The following is a 14,565-nucleotide window of genomic DNA, read 5'->3' as shown; positions in this document are numbered from 1 at the left end:
TCAAATGTTCACGAACTGCAAGTTTGCGGCGGGTCCCATTCATTTTAATGGCAGGAGAACCTGAAAAACCTTCAGCTCATATTTTGTCACGGCGGACAGGAACACAAATACACAGACAACCAAATACACAAGTGTCTAGGCTAGATGCTGGGGACAGGTCACCTCCTAGCACATCCCTGACTTCTCTCCCTATGCTGCTAAGCCCACATTCAGACCTTGATAGTAGGTATGAAGTGTCCTCGTGCCTGGACTGCAAAACACCCTAGAATCCCTGAGATGGTGAAAGGGGAGAAGGGGCAGAAGACACACAAATAGCCTAGACCGCAAACAACACAAACAGAAACGAAACTTATCTGAGCTGGAACAGACAATCCTTCCTTCCTGAATCCAAGACCAGAATGAATTGTATAATCCGCACAGCCCTCTGGGATTGAAGCAATTTAAGCCAATGACCCCACCCAGAGCACCTGAAGGAAGGCGGATCCAGCATGATTCCAAAACAAACAAAAGGTTAGACACATGCTGCCAATCTGACAGACCTCCGCACACCATCCGAGCAGGGCATGACATATTTGCAGCCAAGAAATAATTACTAGAAGTGCACAAATAGTCCCACAAAATGGACAGTGACATACCAAATTCGAATTTGCGATCTCCATTCATTATTTTTTTCAATGCAAAATATCGGCAATATAATTTTCGCGTAAGTGCATGCGCATGCGCAAATGCACTATACAGTACCTAAATGCACTATAAAGAAAGTATATTGGTATATAACACCCTGCTTCAATCATTTTTTTGGGGGGGACTGGTATATCCCACCAGTAGAAATTATTTGTTCCAATAACACTTGTCCCTCTATATACCTGCGGTAATGCAGCAGAACCGCACACAACCCAATGTGTCATGGGTCAAAGTTCTTTACAACGTAAAAGAATATAGTGAGCGCGAATATCTCCATATGTTTGCATGTTCGGCGAATCGCAAACACGCAAAGTTCGCTGTGAAACGACCGCCAGGCGAACCCCAAGCCGGGCGAACCACAAGGCCATCTCTATGGTTAAGTAATTGTTAAAAAATAAAGTAACTGATACCGTACTATTTTTTTTTACCCATTCCAAGTACTCCCTGATCCTGTCTTGACACATAGGAAATGTGTCACACTGGTGGTCCATTCCCACCGCGGTATTGCTGCCCTAGGCAGTCGTGGACGTTGCTCTGCTCTCCCTGTGTGGTGTGAATTGGCCCTAGAGCTCAGTGAACTTTCTTCCAGTACTGAGAGAGTTAATGTTTTCCCTTTGCTCCTGTCCAGGTGCTGGTTAAGTTGTTGATCAGTCTCTCTATTTTTCTGGGCTGTGATTCCACCTCCTCACCTGAGCTTTGAGGTTAGTCCTTGCTAGTAACCAGTGGAGGTGATCTCATCTGGATATCTGTGTACCGAACCTTGTTTGTCTTCTGATTCCGCTCCTTGCTGCCTTCCCCGATCTTGGAACTGTAACCTGGATTATGCTTTTACTCAGCCTGCCCTGACCATGTAACTGTATTTGGAATATGCAAGTACTCAGCCTGCCCTGACTATTAGACTGTGTTCAGACTACAATTTTGCTGTCTTTGGTGCTTCACACTGTTTTCTCTGACCCCCATGGGTTAGCAGTCAACTATACCAGGACTACTCCAGGAGGTAGCAGTCTGGTTTGTTCCTTGCGGTGAAGTCCAGATTCCTGTGCAGGGGTTAAAAGGTGAATATCAGAGAACCGCCAGGACAATGTCCTTAGGTTTAGCCCAAAGCCAAACTGGTTAGTTGGCACAGTGGGTCCACACCCACTGTCCATAATAAAGTGCCTACTCAGCCAATAACTGGCTGAGGCAGGTTACCACTGTGGCCAATCATTGGCTGAACGGTCATGTCCAGGCAGTTCCTGGGTGTCAAGATGGGATCAGGAAGTAGAGAGTAGGGGTAGCCTGGAAAGCGTCAACTCCACTCCTTTAAGTATCCCCAACAGGCTATGTTTTAAGAATTTCCTGAGGTGAAATAATTATTGTCAATGCACAAGGAATTGCCCCATAAATTGTCAGGGTATGGCATTCTTAAATCATGACTGTTGGGAAGCCTTGGAAAACTTGGATCAACAATAGCATTTATTATAGAAAGTCAGATGTTGTGATGTAGTATCAGTGCTTACTGCAAAGAGCAGAGTTGCTCAACCTACACTACTCACAAAAAGTTAGGGATATTTGGTTTTTGGATAAAACTTATGGAAAACATAAAACATTCACGCTACAGTGATATTATATCATGAAAGTGGGGCATTTAAATTGAACCATGCAATGGTGATTTCCTCCTCTCAAACAATGTATTGAAATAAAAGCCAACACCAGTGGTGGGTATACCCCCACAAAAAATGTCACTGTCTCAATAACTTGTCATGTGGCCTTGAATATCAATTACAGCTTGACAACGATGTCTCCTGCTGTTGACAAGTCAACTTATTGTCTACTGAGGCTTGGCATCCCATTCTTCTTGAAGGATGGCCCTCAGGTCATTGAGGTTCTGGGGTACAGAGTTACAAGTCACTGCACAGCGACTCAGCTGATACTATACCAATGGAATTCAGGTCTGGAGAAAGTGTAGGCCACCCCAATTAAAGTACCCCAGTCTCCAGCAGTTGCTCCCTAATGATGCGACCTGGATGAGCTGGGGCATTGCAGTCCATGAAGATTAAATTAGGCCTGTGTTGTTCATGCAGAGGCATTAAAACTAGATTAATGATGTTATTCAAGTAGTATGGGCTTGTCACTGTGCCATTCACAAAGTGTAGGGCAGTTCTGTATTGCCACCTGCCCACACTGCAACACCAGCACCACCAAATGCACAGTGGCCTGATTCATAGCGCTCTCCTTGACATCTCCAACATCATTGGTGGCCATCATTTCTGCTCAGCGTTAATCAACTTTCATCAGTGAACAGCATTGAGGCCCACTGGTACCTCATCCAGCATAGACCAGGCTCCTTGGCCCATGCAAAATGATGACGCCTGTGCCTGTGTCACGACCATGTTTATGGCCGTGACTCCTTGGGAGCCGCATACAGTTGCCCGCGGTTTGGGTTGTTGTGTCAACCGCAGCTGTAGGCATTTTGCTGTTTGCCTCAGGTGCGGTTGCCGCGGACAACAGGTATGTGTGCGGTTTCCTTGGAGTTGTGTGCGTGTATGTATGCACTTTTGTATGTCTGTGTGCACTCTGTTTTATGCTTAGTGTGCACTGACATCTTCCCTTCACTGTGGTTGCCCGTGGCAACGTTTTGTTGGAAGTGTACATGTGGTGGCAGTGTCCCGGCCTTCGTGCTGACTCCCAGGACATGGTTGCCACCCATGTCGTTGCCTGCGGCAACAGCCACAGTGTGTTCGTTTTTTGGACACTTCCCCTTTAAGTTGTGTTTTCCCTTCTGTAATATTGGAAGGGTTAACTCCCTTCCCAGTCTGTGTGTGTGAGTCACGGGGTGTGTCTGACCGTTGGGTGTGGCCTCTTGGCCCTATAAAGCCTCAGTTGTAGGCAGTAGCCAGAGAGGGTGCTTCAGCCATGCTGGCTGGAGACATCCTCCTGGTTACTTACCAACTGCCAGTGGGGGCCATCCTTCTGGTCATAGCAAATATAATGTCGTTTGGTGTCTAGTAGATGTGTTTGGTTTTATGCTTGTTTATTGCACCTATGGTCCTGGGTTCCCGTGTGATGTGTGTTGTGTGCTGAGTCCTTGTGTTTGTGGATAGCAGTACTTCCACATGGGTTCCAGGCTTTGTGTCTGTGGCAGGTGAGTGTTATGTTTGTGGCAAGTACCTGCCATTGCCATAGGTTGTATTTGTTCTCCCTTCCTTGCAGCTTGGCCAGTGAGACTCCTGTTCCTCCGTATCCAGAAGGAACAGGTTGTCTTACCCTGACTCCTAGTCCAGGGACCGGTCGGAGGGTGAGTTAGGGCTCCGAGGTTCCTGAGCATGGGTCCTCCTACCTTAAAGGTCGGCCCATGCAGCTAGGAGTTAGGGTCAGGTTAGGGACACGATAGGAGGTGACCTGCTCCCTAACCCTGTCGTCCTGGTCAAGCAGCGACGATCTTCCATCATCGCACGGCTGAGGGTTTTCCCCATCCTCAGCCGTGACAGCCTGGTGGTGTGGTCAAGTACCCTTGTAGGTCATCTAGCATGCAGACGATGTTGATGTTAATGGTTTCGAATGGTCAGACATGACACATGGGTGTCTCTCACCTCTCTTAAATCTGCCTGGAGTTGTGTGGAGTTCCTTATCCGGTTCCGCAGGGCATTGTTCACAATGAAGCAGTCAACAGTGTGGGATGTGGCCAAAGGACATCCACATCTATGTCTTTCTGTGACTCTTCCAGTCTCTCTATATCTCTGATACAACCTGCTGATGACACTCTGTGATACTCCAAGCTCAGTGGCCACTTCCATCTGAGAACATCCTGCTTGAAGCCTTTTAATGCTGAGGTACTGTTGATCAATTGTTAGGTGTCGTTTTGGTCTCTTGATGTCAATATGTGAACAGCATGATGAGGAGGACTGTTTAAATACCAATTCTAATTGAAAAAGGAAATTTATTGGGCGATTCATGGATCAAACAGCTTTAAGCTCCTTGTTAGAGAACAGCAAGTTGTGCAAAACGTACTGAAACACTGAACAGTTGGACATGTGCATTCAAAAGTTTAGAGAAGGTCACATTAAATTCACCTGTAAAGATTAGAGTGCATCCTGAAATTTCACCCACAAGCCAAATATCCCTAAAGTTTTGTGAGTAGTGTATTTTACATGGGCTTCACCAGCTGGAAATCTGGGCTTTACCAATGGTCAAAATCTAAGCCAAAATGAAACATTTTCCTCAACTGATTTGTTGAATTTGTCTCTTGAACCCAGTATACCACTAAAACAATCATAAAATCAGTCACTCTATGTTGCTAAACCAGAGATTGCATCTATAGAATGCCCTGTGTGACAAATGATCACTTCTGTTAGAATTGCCTCCTCAGCTATGCTGCATTGGTGTGTAGAGAGTATATGAAATTGTGAAGGTAAAATAATACATTTACAGTTTTTGTCTATAATCTCAGATTATGAAGATTAATATTTATGATTAGTGATGAGTGAAGTTTTTAAAAAATTTGATTTGGCTGCTTCACCGAAAGACAAGTAAATCGATTTATCACAAATTCCATTGTATGTAGCGGGAACAGTGATCGCACCGCCCCCCTGTCATTAAACCTCTTAAATGCCGCATTCAACGCTGATCGCAGAGAGTCACATTGAGGCCTTTCAGGGTTAATCAGGGGTTAAAAAAAGTACATACTCGCTTCATAAATTTGATCACGTAGAGGCCATTGCAGCCAAATCTCGCACATCTGGTGTGTTTTCTTCAACCAAGATGGCCTCAAAGGCCTCTCCGCAAATGGATGGGGTGAGTATGTACTTTTTTTTTTACCGGCATTTTAGGAAAAATTGATTTGTTTCCACGGAGCGTGGGGAAATTTGTCTTTATTAACTTCGATTCACTCAATACTATTTATGACAAACACACAGACCTGGCATGGTTTCATAAAGATATTAGTCAATTAATCTCAGGTAAGTCATTATTTTAAAGAACACCCTTCATAAATCTCCAGTATTTTACTTCCATAAGAACTGTACTCTAAGGCATTAAAGAATGTAAAGTTTCTGTGTTACCCGTTTTGTAAAGGTTTTCCATTTTATATCCATTCCCATTGCTACAATTAATCAAGATTATAAACTACACTGCACCCAGAAATATAAGGGACATTGTAGGATAAAACATTTGCTTTCTAGAACACCCTGTCTTATGTAAAATAATGTCTTCTTTAATGTATTTTTCAGAATTTCCCAGGATTGTGGGGAGAAGATCAATGAGTAGGATGAATGTTAATGCTCCTTTATATCCAAGATGCAATAGTTTAACACATATTTTGCAAAACCTAGAGGGAAAAATCTACCATCTGGTTATGATAATTCCACTGTTCCGGATTTGATTTAATATCTAGTCAAATGTATTCCCGAATCTCCTACACTCAGGACTTTACCCAGGATTCTGCCACTTTTCATCAAGTTCTCGAGGTAGAGACTGAGGTCAGATATTATGTATCAATTTATTTTATAATTAGAGATTACAGGTACCTCTTCCATTCTCCATTTTGTAGAAAAGGGCATTTTGTAGCTTTATCTTGACAGAGTTGACAGAGTCGACCAGCTCTTTGACCAGAGGTCCAGACAGACAACTGAGCTACAGACCCTGGGCCACCAACCCTTTGGCCAAGGTACCAGTCTTCTGAGAGAGAGACAGCTAGCACAGACCTTTGCTCAGCACAGAACCTTCTGCTATCAGAGGGGAGACTGGAGAAGCCAGCTCAGCGCATTGCCTGTATTGTTTTGCATTTGAGTTCCTCTAGTAAAGAAGCACACTGGTTCACTGCAGACCCTGACTCTCTGGACTTATTTCCCATTGGGGTGCACCACACCTTACCATCCCCTCCGGAGAGCAGCAACATGTGGTAACACCTCGACAGTGTCCGGGGGACCCAGTGTAGCGTTGGGGCCACCCCAAACCCGGTCACTGAATATTAACTTACTTCATGGTTTTAGAAATAGAAAAACATATAAAAATACCAGTATAAATAAATAAAACCATTACTGCCGGTCGCGGACATTAGTGCCGGGTGTCTGCTCTTTAAATTGCCCACAGCAGCACCAGAGAGTGTCATTTTTAAATGCCCGTCCGCCAACGTAAATTTACTGTCAGCGGTCAAGAAAAGGTTAACTTTCAAGCCTTCAATACTGAGATTTGGCCACCAAGTGGGAAGAATATGATTAGGCAGGTTGGCCTGGATATAACTGATTTATAGCGTTTCGTGATGAATTTATTTGGAACAATTTCGGCAAATCAGATGTATGAAATTTTACAAAACTTCTTTCATCTTTATTAATAAATATGGACAAAAAGGTTCAGCTTTTTACAGACAACCTAGTTAAAGGAGTAGGCCACTTTCTAAAAACATCCCTATAATAGTCTAACCTTCTGGGCACTAGTCTAGGAGACCCCCACGTTCCTGCAGGTTGTCCCCCACTACCCATGGATCCAGTCTGTAAACAACAGATTCTGGCCCATCTATGGTAAGCAAGACAGCAGCAGTAACATTATAAAGCCAAGTGACCACTACCCAGGACACATTGTGTATCTGTGCATGCGCTAAATGCTTTCAGCACATCTGCAGAAGAGGTTCTTCCAGGAAAGCAGTTAATCACGTGACCACTGCCATCTTGATTTTTCTTGATGTGGCTGCTGCCAGCATTAGCTATTTACAGACCAGATCTATGGGCAGACACTGAACCAGAGCTTGGGGTTTCCTAGGCTAGTGCTCACAAGGTTAGAAAGTGGTCAACCCCTTTAAGGAGGATGTTCACGTTGGACTATCCTTTTATGATGAAAGGGACCTTGGACATAGGTTGATAACAGATGTCTGCTGATCTCAGCAATCTCATGTAACCTGTGGAGGAACCTCGTGTTCACAATATCCATGCAGTGCCACCACAGGGGAAATAAACAACACATTTTTTATAGTAACTAGTGGACTATTGTATGAATGACTGCACCGGATTCTCCAGAATGTAAGATGCTGTTATAGGCATTCTCCACTGCTAATAAATGAAAGGGCAACCCCCATCTATTATCTCAGACTTCCATTATTTCCCATCATTGTACTGATGGCCTTCTGCATTTTAATACAACAATAGCAGTTTACATAAATGTGTATGTACTTAATACTAACGCTCCACAAGCCGAGCATATCTGTAGCAACCCAGAGGGGAGGCGTGGACAGGAGTGGTAGTGGCTATGAAGATACACAAACTCCTATAAATGCACAACACGCCAGCGGTGATGTTTATACAAAATATTTTATTAAACATATATGCAAAAAAGTACAATACATATTAAAACTCAGAAGGAAATGCAGACAAGTGTGGATGAACAATACCCCCTAAAACCAGTATGTATATCCATACATGCTTGCAACAAATTGCCTCTGTCTGAGTGATACAGTAGGGACCCCCGCAACACTGCTGCAGAAAATGATGATGAATCACACCAGAAAAATACTGGATGCGTCAAAGAATCTATCTATCAGCATAAAAAATTATTATATAAACCTACTCCCAAAGAGTAGTCACCTCAGTGAAAAAATAGTCATATCACAGATGGAATACCATACTGGAGGACTGAGGAGACACTGGAGTATGGAGAAGATGCAGCACAGCAGGGGCACCAGTGATCACACAAACAGCAAAGGCATAAAAAAGTGCATAGCAATGAAGAGACCAACCTGGATGGGGGGAGCAAACCCGACGACCGTTTCGCTCTCTGGCTTTTTCACAAAAAAGCCAGAGAGCGAAACGGTCGTCGGGTTTGCTCCCCCTAGTAGATGTGGGGGGGATGATGGAGGCAATGACCAGAAATGATAAGAAATAACTTTTTACTGTGGATGATGAGTGTTGCAGTACCAGCATATATTTTCCTAATGATTGTTTGGCAGCGGCAGTGATGACAGAAGTAGTCCCTGAGTCTGTCTGTGCTAGCAATCTTCCCAAATGACTACAGGCGTTCAAAATTCTTGCAATAAGTACTGCACTGTCAACGCCGCTGGATTTCAGGGTGGTCGTAACCATGGAAACGAGCAGCGTATAATGTGATGGGAAAAAATGAATCCAGCCAGCAAAGGAGGCAATATGGACAATCACAATACATTAGTAAGTGGCTTGTACTAACTTTCTCTACATGATAAATGCCATTTGCAGAAGTGACACAACCCCAATTAATAATTAACCCTTTAATGACTGGACAATTTTTCATTTTTTTTTTTTTTTTATTCTAAGTCTTCCCAAGGCCATAACTTTATTTTACTATTCAGATAGATGTACTTTCTAATGGCATCATTTACGGTTGCATGCGGTGTAGTGGGAAGCAGGAAAAAAAAATCCAAATGAGGTGGAATTATCAAAAAAACACAATTCCACCACAGTTGTATGGGTGTTTTTTTACAGCGTTTCCTATGTGGTAAACTGACCGGTTACTTTCATTCTGTGGGTCAGTATGATTACATTGATACCACATTTGTATAGTTTTTCTTGAATTTTTAAAAATTTGTGGTTTTTATTAATATTATTTTGGAGTGTATGATTTTATCACTTTTTATTTAAAAAAATGTTCGAGGCAAAGTGACCAAAAAAACAGCGAATTGGCCTTTTTGACTTTTTTTTCTGTTTTGCTGTATGGTATAAATATTTTTATATTTTTTAATAGTACAGACATTTTCGCGGGCAGCGATCCCCATGATATTTTTTGTGAGATTTGCAGGACAGGAGCGGTAAGGATGGAGTTGGAGGCAGAATGGAGTGGGTAAAAGGAGACATGATATCACTGGTCACATATTGCCAATGTCGCCATCCTACCACTCTATTCTGGTCTGAGCCTTGAAGAGAGAGAGAAACCTTAAAAGGGTTTTCCAAGATCGTCTGGATAGGTCATCAGTATCTGATCGTTGATCTCACACCTGAGAGCCCTGCTGATCAGCCGTGAGTGCCTCTGCCTTCCCCGAGCTTACCATGCATAGTGCCGTACATTGTATATCAGCTGTGCTTGGCATTGCAGATCAGCCCCCTCACTTCTGTGGGGCTGAGCTGAGCCTAAACCATGTGATTGATGAATGTGTCATCATTGGGCTAGGAAAAGCTGTGAGAAGACTGCGGCACTCAAAGAGAACACTGCTGCCTTCTCAAACAGCTAATTGGAAGGGGTTCCCGGTGTTAGATCTACACCGATCATATACTGATGACCTATCTAGAGAAAAACCCTCAGAAAAACCCTTTGACCTCTCAGGAACCAATACATTCTAGGCTTTACTTGCAGTTCTTCTTTATACTGTCAGAGGATGAAGGACCTTTGATGATGTCATTACAGGTCCTGCACATACACCCTCCTAACCTCGGAACTACACCATTGACAGTGCAGTTCCTTTATTCTTTCAATGTTTAGGACCTGTGATAACGTTAACTTTGACTTTCTTTCTAAGCCTCTGAACTGCACTAATGATGCAGTGTTCGCATCATCAGTGCTGTTACTGTTCAAGAGTCCAGGCCTGGGTATTGTGTTAACAGTGCCCCTGCGGCCTCCACCACATGCTATGCCTCTGGCTCCACAGAACACAATCCCAGATGTAACCATCTTGAATTTTAAATTAAACTTAACTTAAAATGAACTAGCAAGTTAGAAGATATTCTGTCATCCCAACAGTGATCTGGGGGAGGGGATAAAAGCTGCCTATGAATGATTTCAAATACATATGATAATATTGTTTAACCATCTGCTTTCTATTTCCAGCGATAATTTAGGACCTATAAAAAGGAAAATGAAATATGTCTAAACAGATCTGCATTACTAGTGAGTGAAATTAAAGAAGGACAGTTCTCAGTATAACTCTAGTAGCTGATGGAAAATAAAGATAATTTGGACTACCTAATCTGTCTATTTTGCCATTCTTATACTATTTAATCAATGCTATTTCTCGATTTATTACACCCTGCAGTGTATCCAGGCCAGCTGTGAATCACATGTAAAGTATTAACCTGAGGCACTGCTCTAGGGAATCTGCCTTTCTACTTACTACTTCTGTCTCACACACTTCCATCTTTACATCATCATACATGACATTTTATATCCTATTTCCAAATGTTCTTTTTCACCCTGGACATATGCTTTTTTTCCATTTTAGGTTCAATGAATCACAACATTATGATATATATTTATTTCACATTTGGCATTGATATGACTAAGGTCATCGGAAACTAGTCAAAACGAAGTAAGGAAGATGACAACTAGGACAAGATTATACCTTATATAGAGCTGTCACCATTCACACCCATCCAAAATCAAAATCTCCTGTCTGAAACACCCTAGGGCTAATTCTGTTTGAAGGCAATTAACCTATTAGTATTATTTCACAGTGTAAGAATAAACTGGAGAACCTAGAGGACACTGTAACAAACCTATCTGTCTGGACATCTTGGCCAGGGGACAAATTCTCAAAGCTCCTGGCCAATCATGGTGCTCAGCTGTCCATCCAATTCAGAGGTCTCAGTCATCAGCTAGGCAGGAGGTTCAATGAGGGGACCAATTAGGGGGAAGATTAGCGAAGCAAGTCTGAGAGCTTGGCGCTACTTGACTCTCTTCTGCTGTTCAGCCAGTTATTGTCTCATCAGTCTGGTGCTGGATTTTTGGTTTGACTTCTGATTATCTGACCCAACTTGTCTCACTGCTCCTCTGGATTAACCCTTGTTCTGACCTGGATTTGTCCCTGGTCTATCTTATTTCCCATATGCCTGCTGTTCTGATATTTGTAGTTCATCCTAGTTATTATACCAGGCTCTGACTTTGTTGTGTATTACCTCTGGCTGTGTTGTTTGTCTCTGATTATCTGGCATCGACCACTGGTTTATCTGCTTACTCTTATATCTGTTGGCTCCACCATTCAGATACTAACCTTGCACCTCATGGGTGCAAGGGTTAGTATCGGTGGTCCCTTAGACTCTGCCAACCAGAGTGTCGGCATGAACCAAGTACTATTGCAGACACCCACAAAAGCACCGGAATACATACAACCTCCATGTAGATGCTCTTCTTGATTAGATTGTAACCCATAACTCCAGAGCTGCATGGCAACAGCGTTAACCACTAAGAAATGCCTTCAAAGAAATTATAGCTTTAACAAAGAAGACCCAAGCAGAAAAAGCATTGTTTTCAATGGTAGGTAGGCAGAGCTGCAGTTTGCTGGCTGGCGGTGTAAAGCTGCGGCTGCGCCAAGAAGGGACATGTCCCTTCTTGGCACAGTGTGCAGGCAGCTGACCCTTAAAACTGTGGGGGGTGTCTGCTCGTGGTTTGGCTCTATTCAGTGAAGCTAAGCTGTGAATGGTTCAGTGGTATTTAAAGTGAACAACCGCAACAGAAACAGTAAAGGTTTCTGCAGTGGAGAACGTGGTGGATTTTGGCAGCATCAAAATCCGCTGTGTGAACGTAACCTAAGGGTCTACAAACAAGAGATGAGGCATCATTTTTGTTTAGAAGGGTTTAACTCATGCAGACATCACCTGTCCATATGCTTCCCTCAGTATTAGGGCTCACGCACACGACCGTTGGCGTTTTTGTGGTCTGCTAATAGCGGATCTGTAAAAATGGATACCAGCTGTGTACGTTCTGCATTTTGCGGAATGGAAGGTCCTGCCCTGTATAGAAATTGTCCTATCCTTATCTGTAAAACGGACAAGACATTTTCTATTTTTTTGCGGGGCTGTGGAACGGACATACAGATGCGGACAGCACACAGGTTTGCTTTCCACATATTTTGCCGCCCCATTGAAGTAATTGCGGATCGGATGCAGACCAAAAATTGGTTCCTGTGTATGAGCCCTTAGACAGAGTGTAGACTCACTTATTTAGCGCAGCATCACTTCTGGTAGGCTCAACATGGCCATTCCTTACATGGTTGCTTATTCATTTGAGATGTACGGCCAGAGGAAACTACCCTGGACAACGGCAGCTATTAGGTATACCAAAAGCCAGCGTGAGTAAAATCACAATATAAATGTAACATTATTATTATAATCCTGTGTGTACTTTACTATTTTCTGGTGATTTTTATTTTTTATTTTATTTTCCATATCACTATCTATATTTCAAAAACAATCATAAAATCGCACAGTTTTCACACTATATTTGAAATCAGCCTCATTGACTTCTATGGGAGAGTTTTCTAGGCATCTAGGGAGCTGATAAGGAGTGATTTCACCTTTTGTGAATGGTAGATCTTGTGTTATCTATACAAAGGTGTCACTTGTCATTGTAATTCTGCCTGTGGTGCTCATGATAATGATTACTGAAAAGTTACTTGTACAGAACAGGAGATCTATTACCTATTATTAGATCCAGTGGCAGAGTGAAAACATTTTTTAAATCTAGATTGGAAAATAAATAAAAAAAACTCAAAATTCTTTCAAAATATGTTTAACGTAATATGATTTAAACAATTGGTCATTTTCTGATGGTACATGGCATTCCTGCCTCAAAATAACATAAACTTTGATAGAACTTGACAGACCCCATTATAGCCAAGAAATAACAACACCTCCATAAACTATAATACAAATGTAATATTTTGTGATGCTCATATTATTAATAATCACATTAAAAGACTATTATACAACAAGCATGGACTAATGCAAGATACAGCAATGGAGGTACCAGTAAATTCAGTTCAGCAGCAGCAAATTTATAACTTACCTTATACAAAAGAGAGCTAGAAAAAATATATGTCACTCAATAGTGTTCGGATTTACAGGCTATAATAATACATAAAGACAGCAAAGTGCAAAAGCTCTTCAACCACAATCATAGACTCTATCATCCACGGTAATCAGAGATGACAAGTCTGTGCGAATCCTGATGCAGGTTTTAAACCCCTTTAACGTGCACCTGGGTACACGTGGGAGATGAAGTTTCCATTGCAATAGATGTCGGTGCTGCTAAAATATGTATATGGGTCACTTTAGTTCAGATTTTTTCAAAATAGTATGTTGGTGGTAAGGTAAGTACCATGGATATACTGTATCACAGTGTCATGGTTAGGGATGAGCGAACCCGAACTGTATAGTTCGGGTTCGTACCGAATTTTGGGGTGTCCGTGACATGGACCCGAACCCGGACATTTTCGTAAAAGTCCGGGTTCGGTGTTCGTCGCTTTCTTGGCTCTTTTTGAAAGGCTGCAAAGCAGCCAATCAACAAGCGTCATACTACTTGCCCCAAGAGGCCGTCACAGCCATGCCTACTATTGGCATGGCTGTGATTGGCCAGTGCAGCATGTGACCCAGCCTCTATTTAAGCTGGAGTCACATAGCGCCGCCCGTCACTCTGCTCTGATCAGTATAGGGAGAGGTTGCAGCTGTGACGTTAGGGCGAGATTAGGCAGTGATTAACTCCTCCAAAATACTTCATTCAGAGATCGATCTGCAGCTGTGGATGATTGAACTGCTGCTATTGAATTGCTCACAGTTTTTAGGCTGCCCAGAGCGTTTTTCAGTCACTTTTTTTCTGGGGTGATCGGCGGCCATTTTGTGTCTTGTGGTGCACCAGCACAAGCTGCCAACAAGTGCATTTAACCCTCAGTAGTGTGGTTGTTTTTTGGCTAAATCCTACATCAGGGTCAAGCTGTCACACCAAGTGCATTTACCCATCAATAGTCTGGTTATTTTTTGGCCATATACAACATCAGGGGCAAGCTGAGCCTGTCACCAAGTGCATTTAACCCTCAATAGTGTGGTTGGTCAAGCTGTCACACCAAGTGCATTTAACCATCAATAGTGTGGTTATTTTTTGGCCATATCCCAGTCTAATTCTGTCCGTAAACGTATACCTGTCACCCAGCGCCTAAATAATAGGCCTCAAATTTGTAGT

The sequence above is a fragment of the Bufo gargarizans genome, chromosome 1 (assembly GCF_014858855.1).
Source record: "Bufo gargarizans isolate SCDJY-AF-19 chromosome 1, ASM1485885v1, whole genome shotgun sequence".
NCBI classification, from domain to species: Eukaryota; Metazoa; Chordata; class Amphibia; order Anura; family Bufonidae; genus Bufo; species Bufo gargarizans.
The sequence above is the reverse complement of the archived record's forward strand: the minus strand, read 5'-3'. Positions refer to the sequence as shown.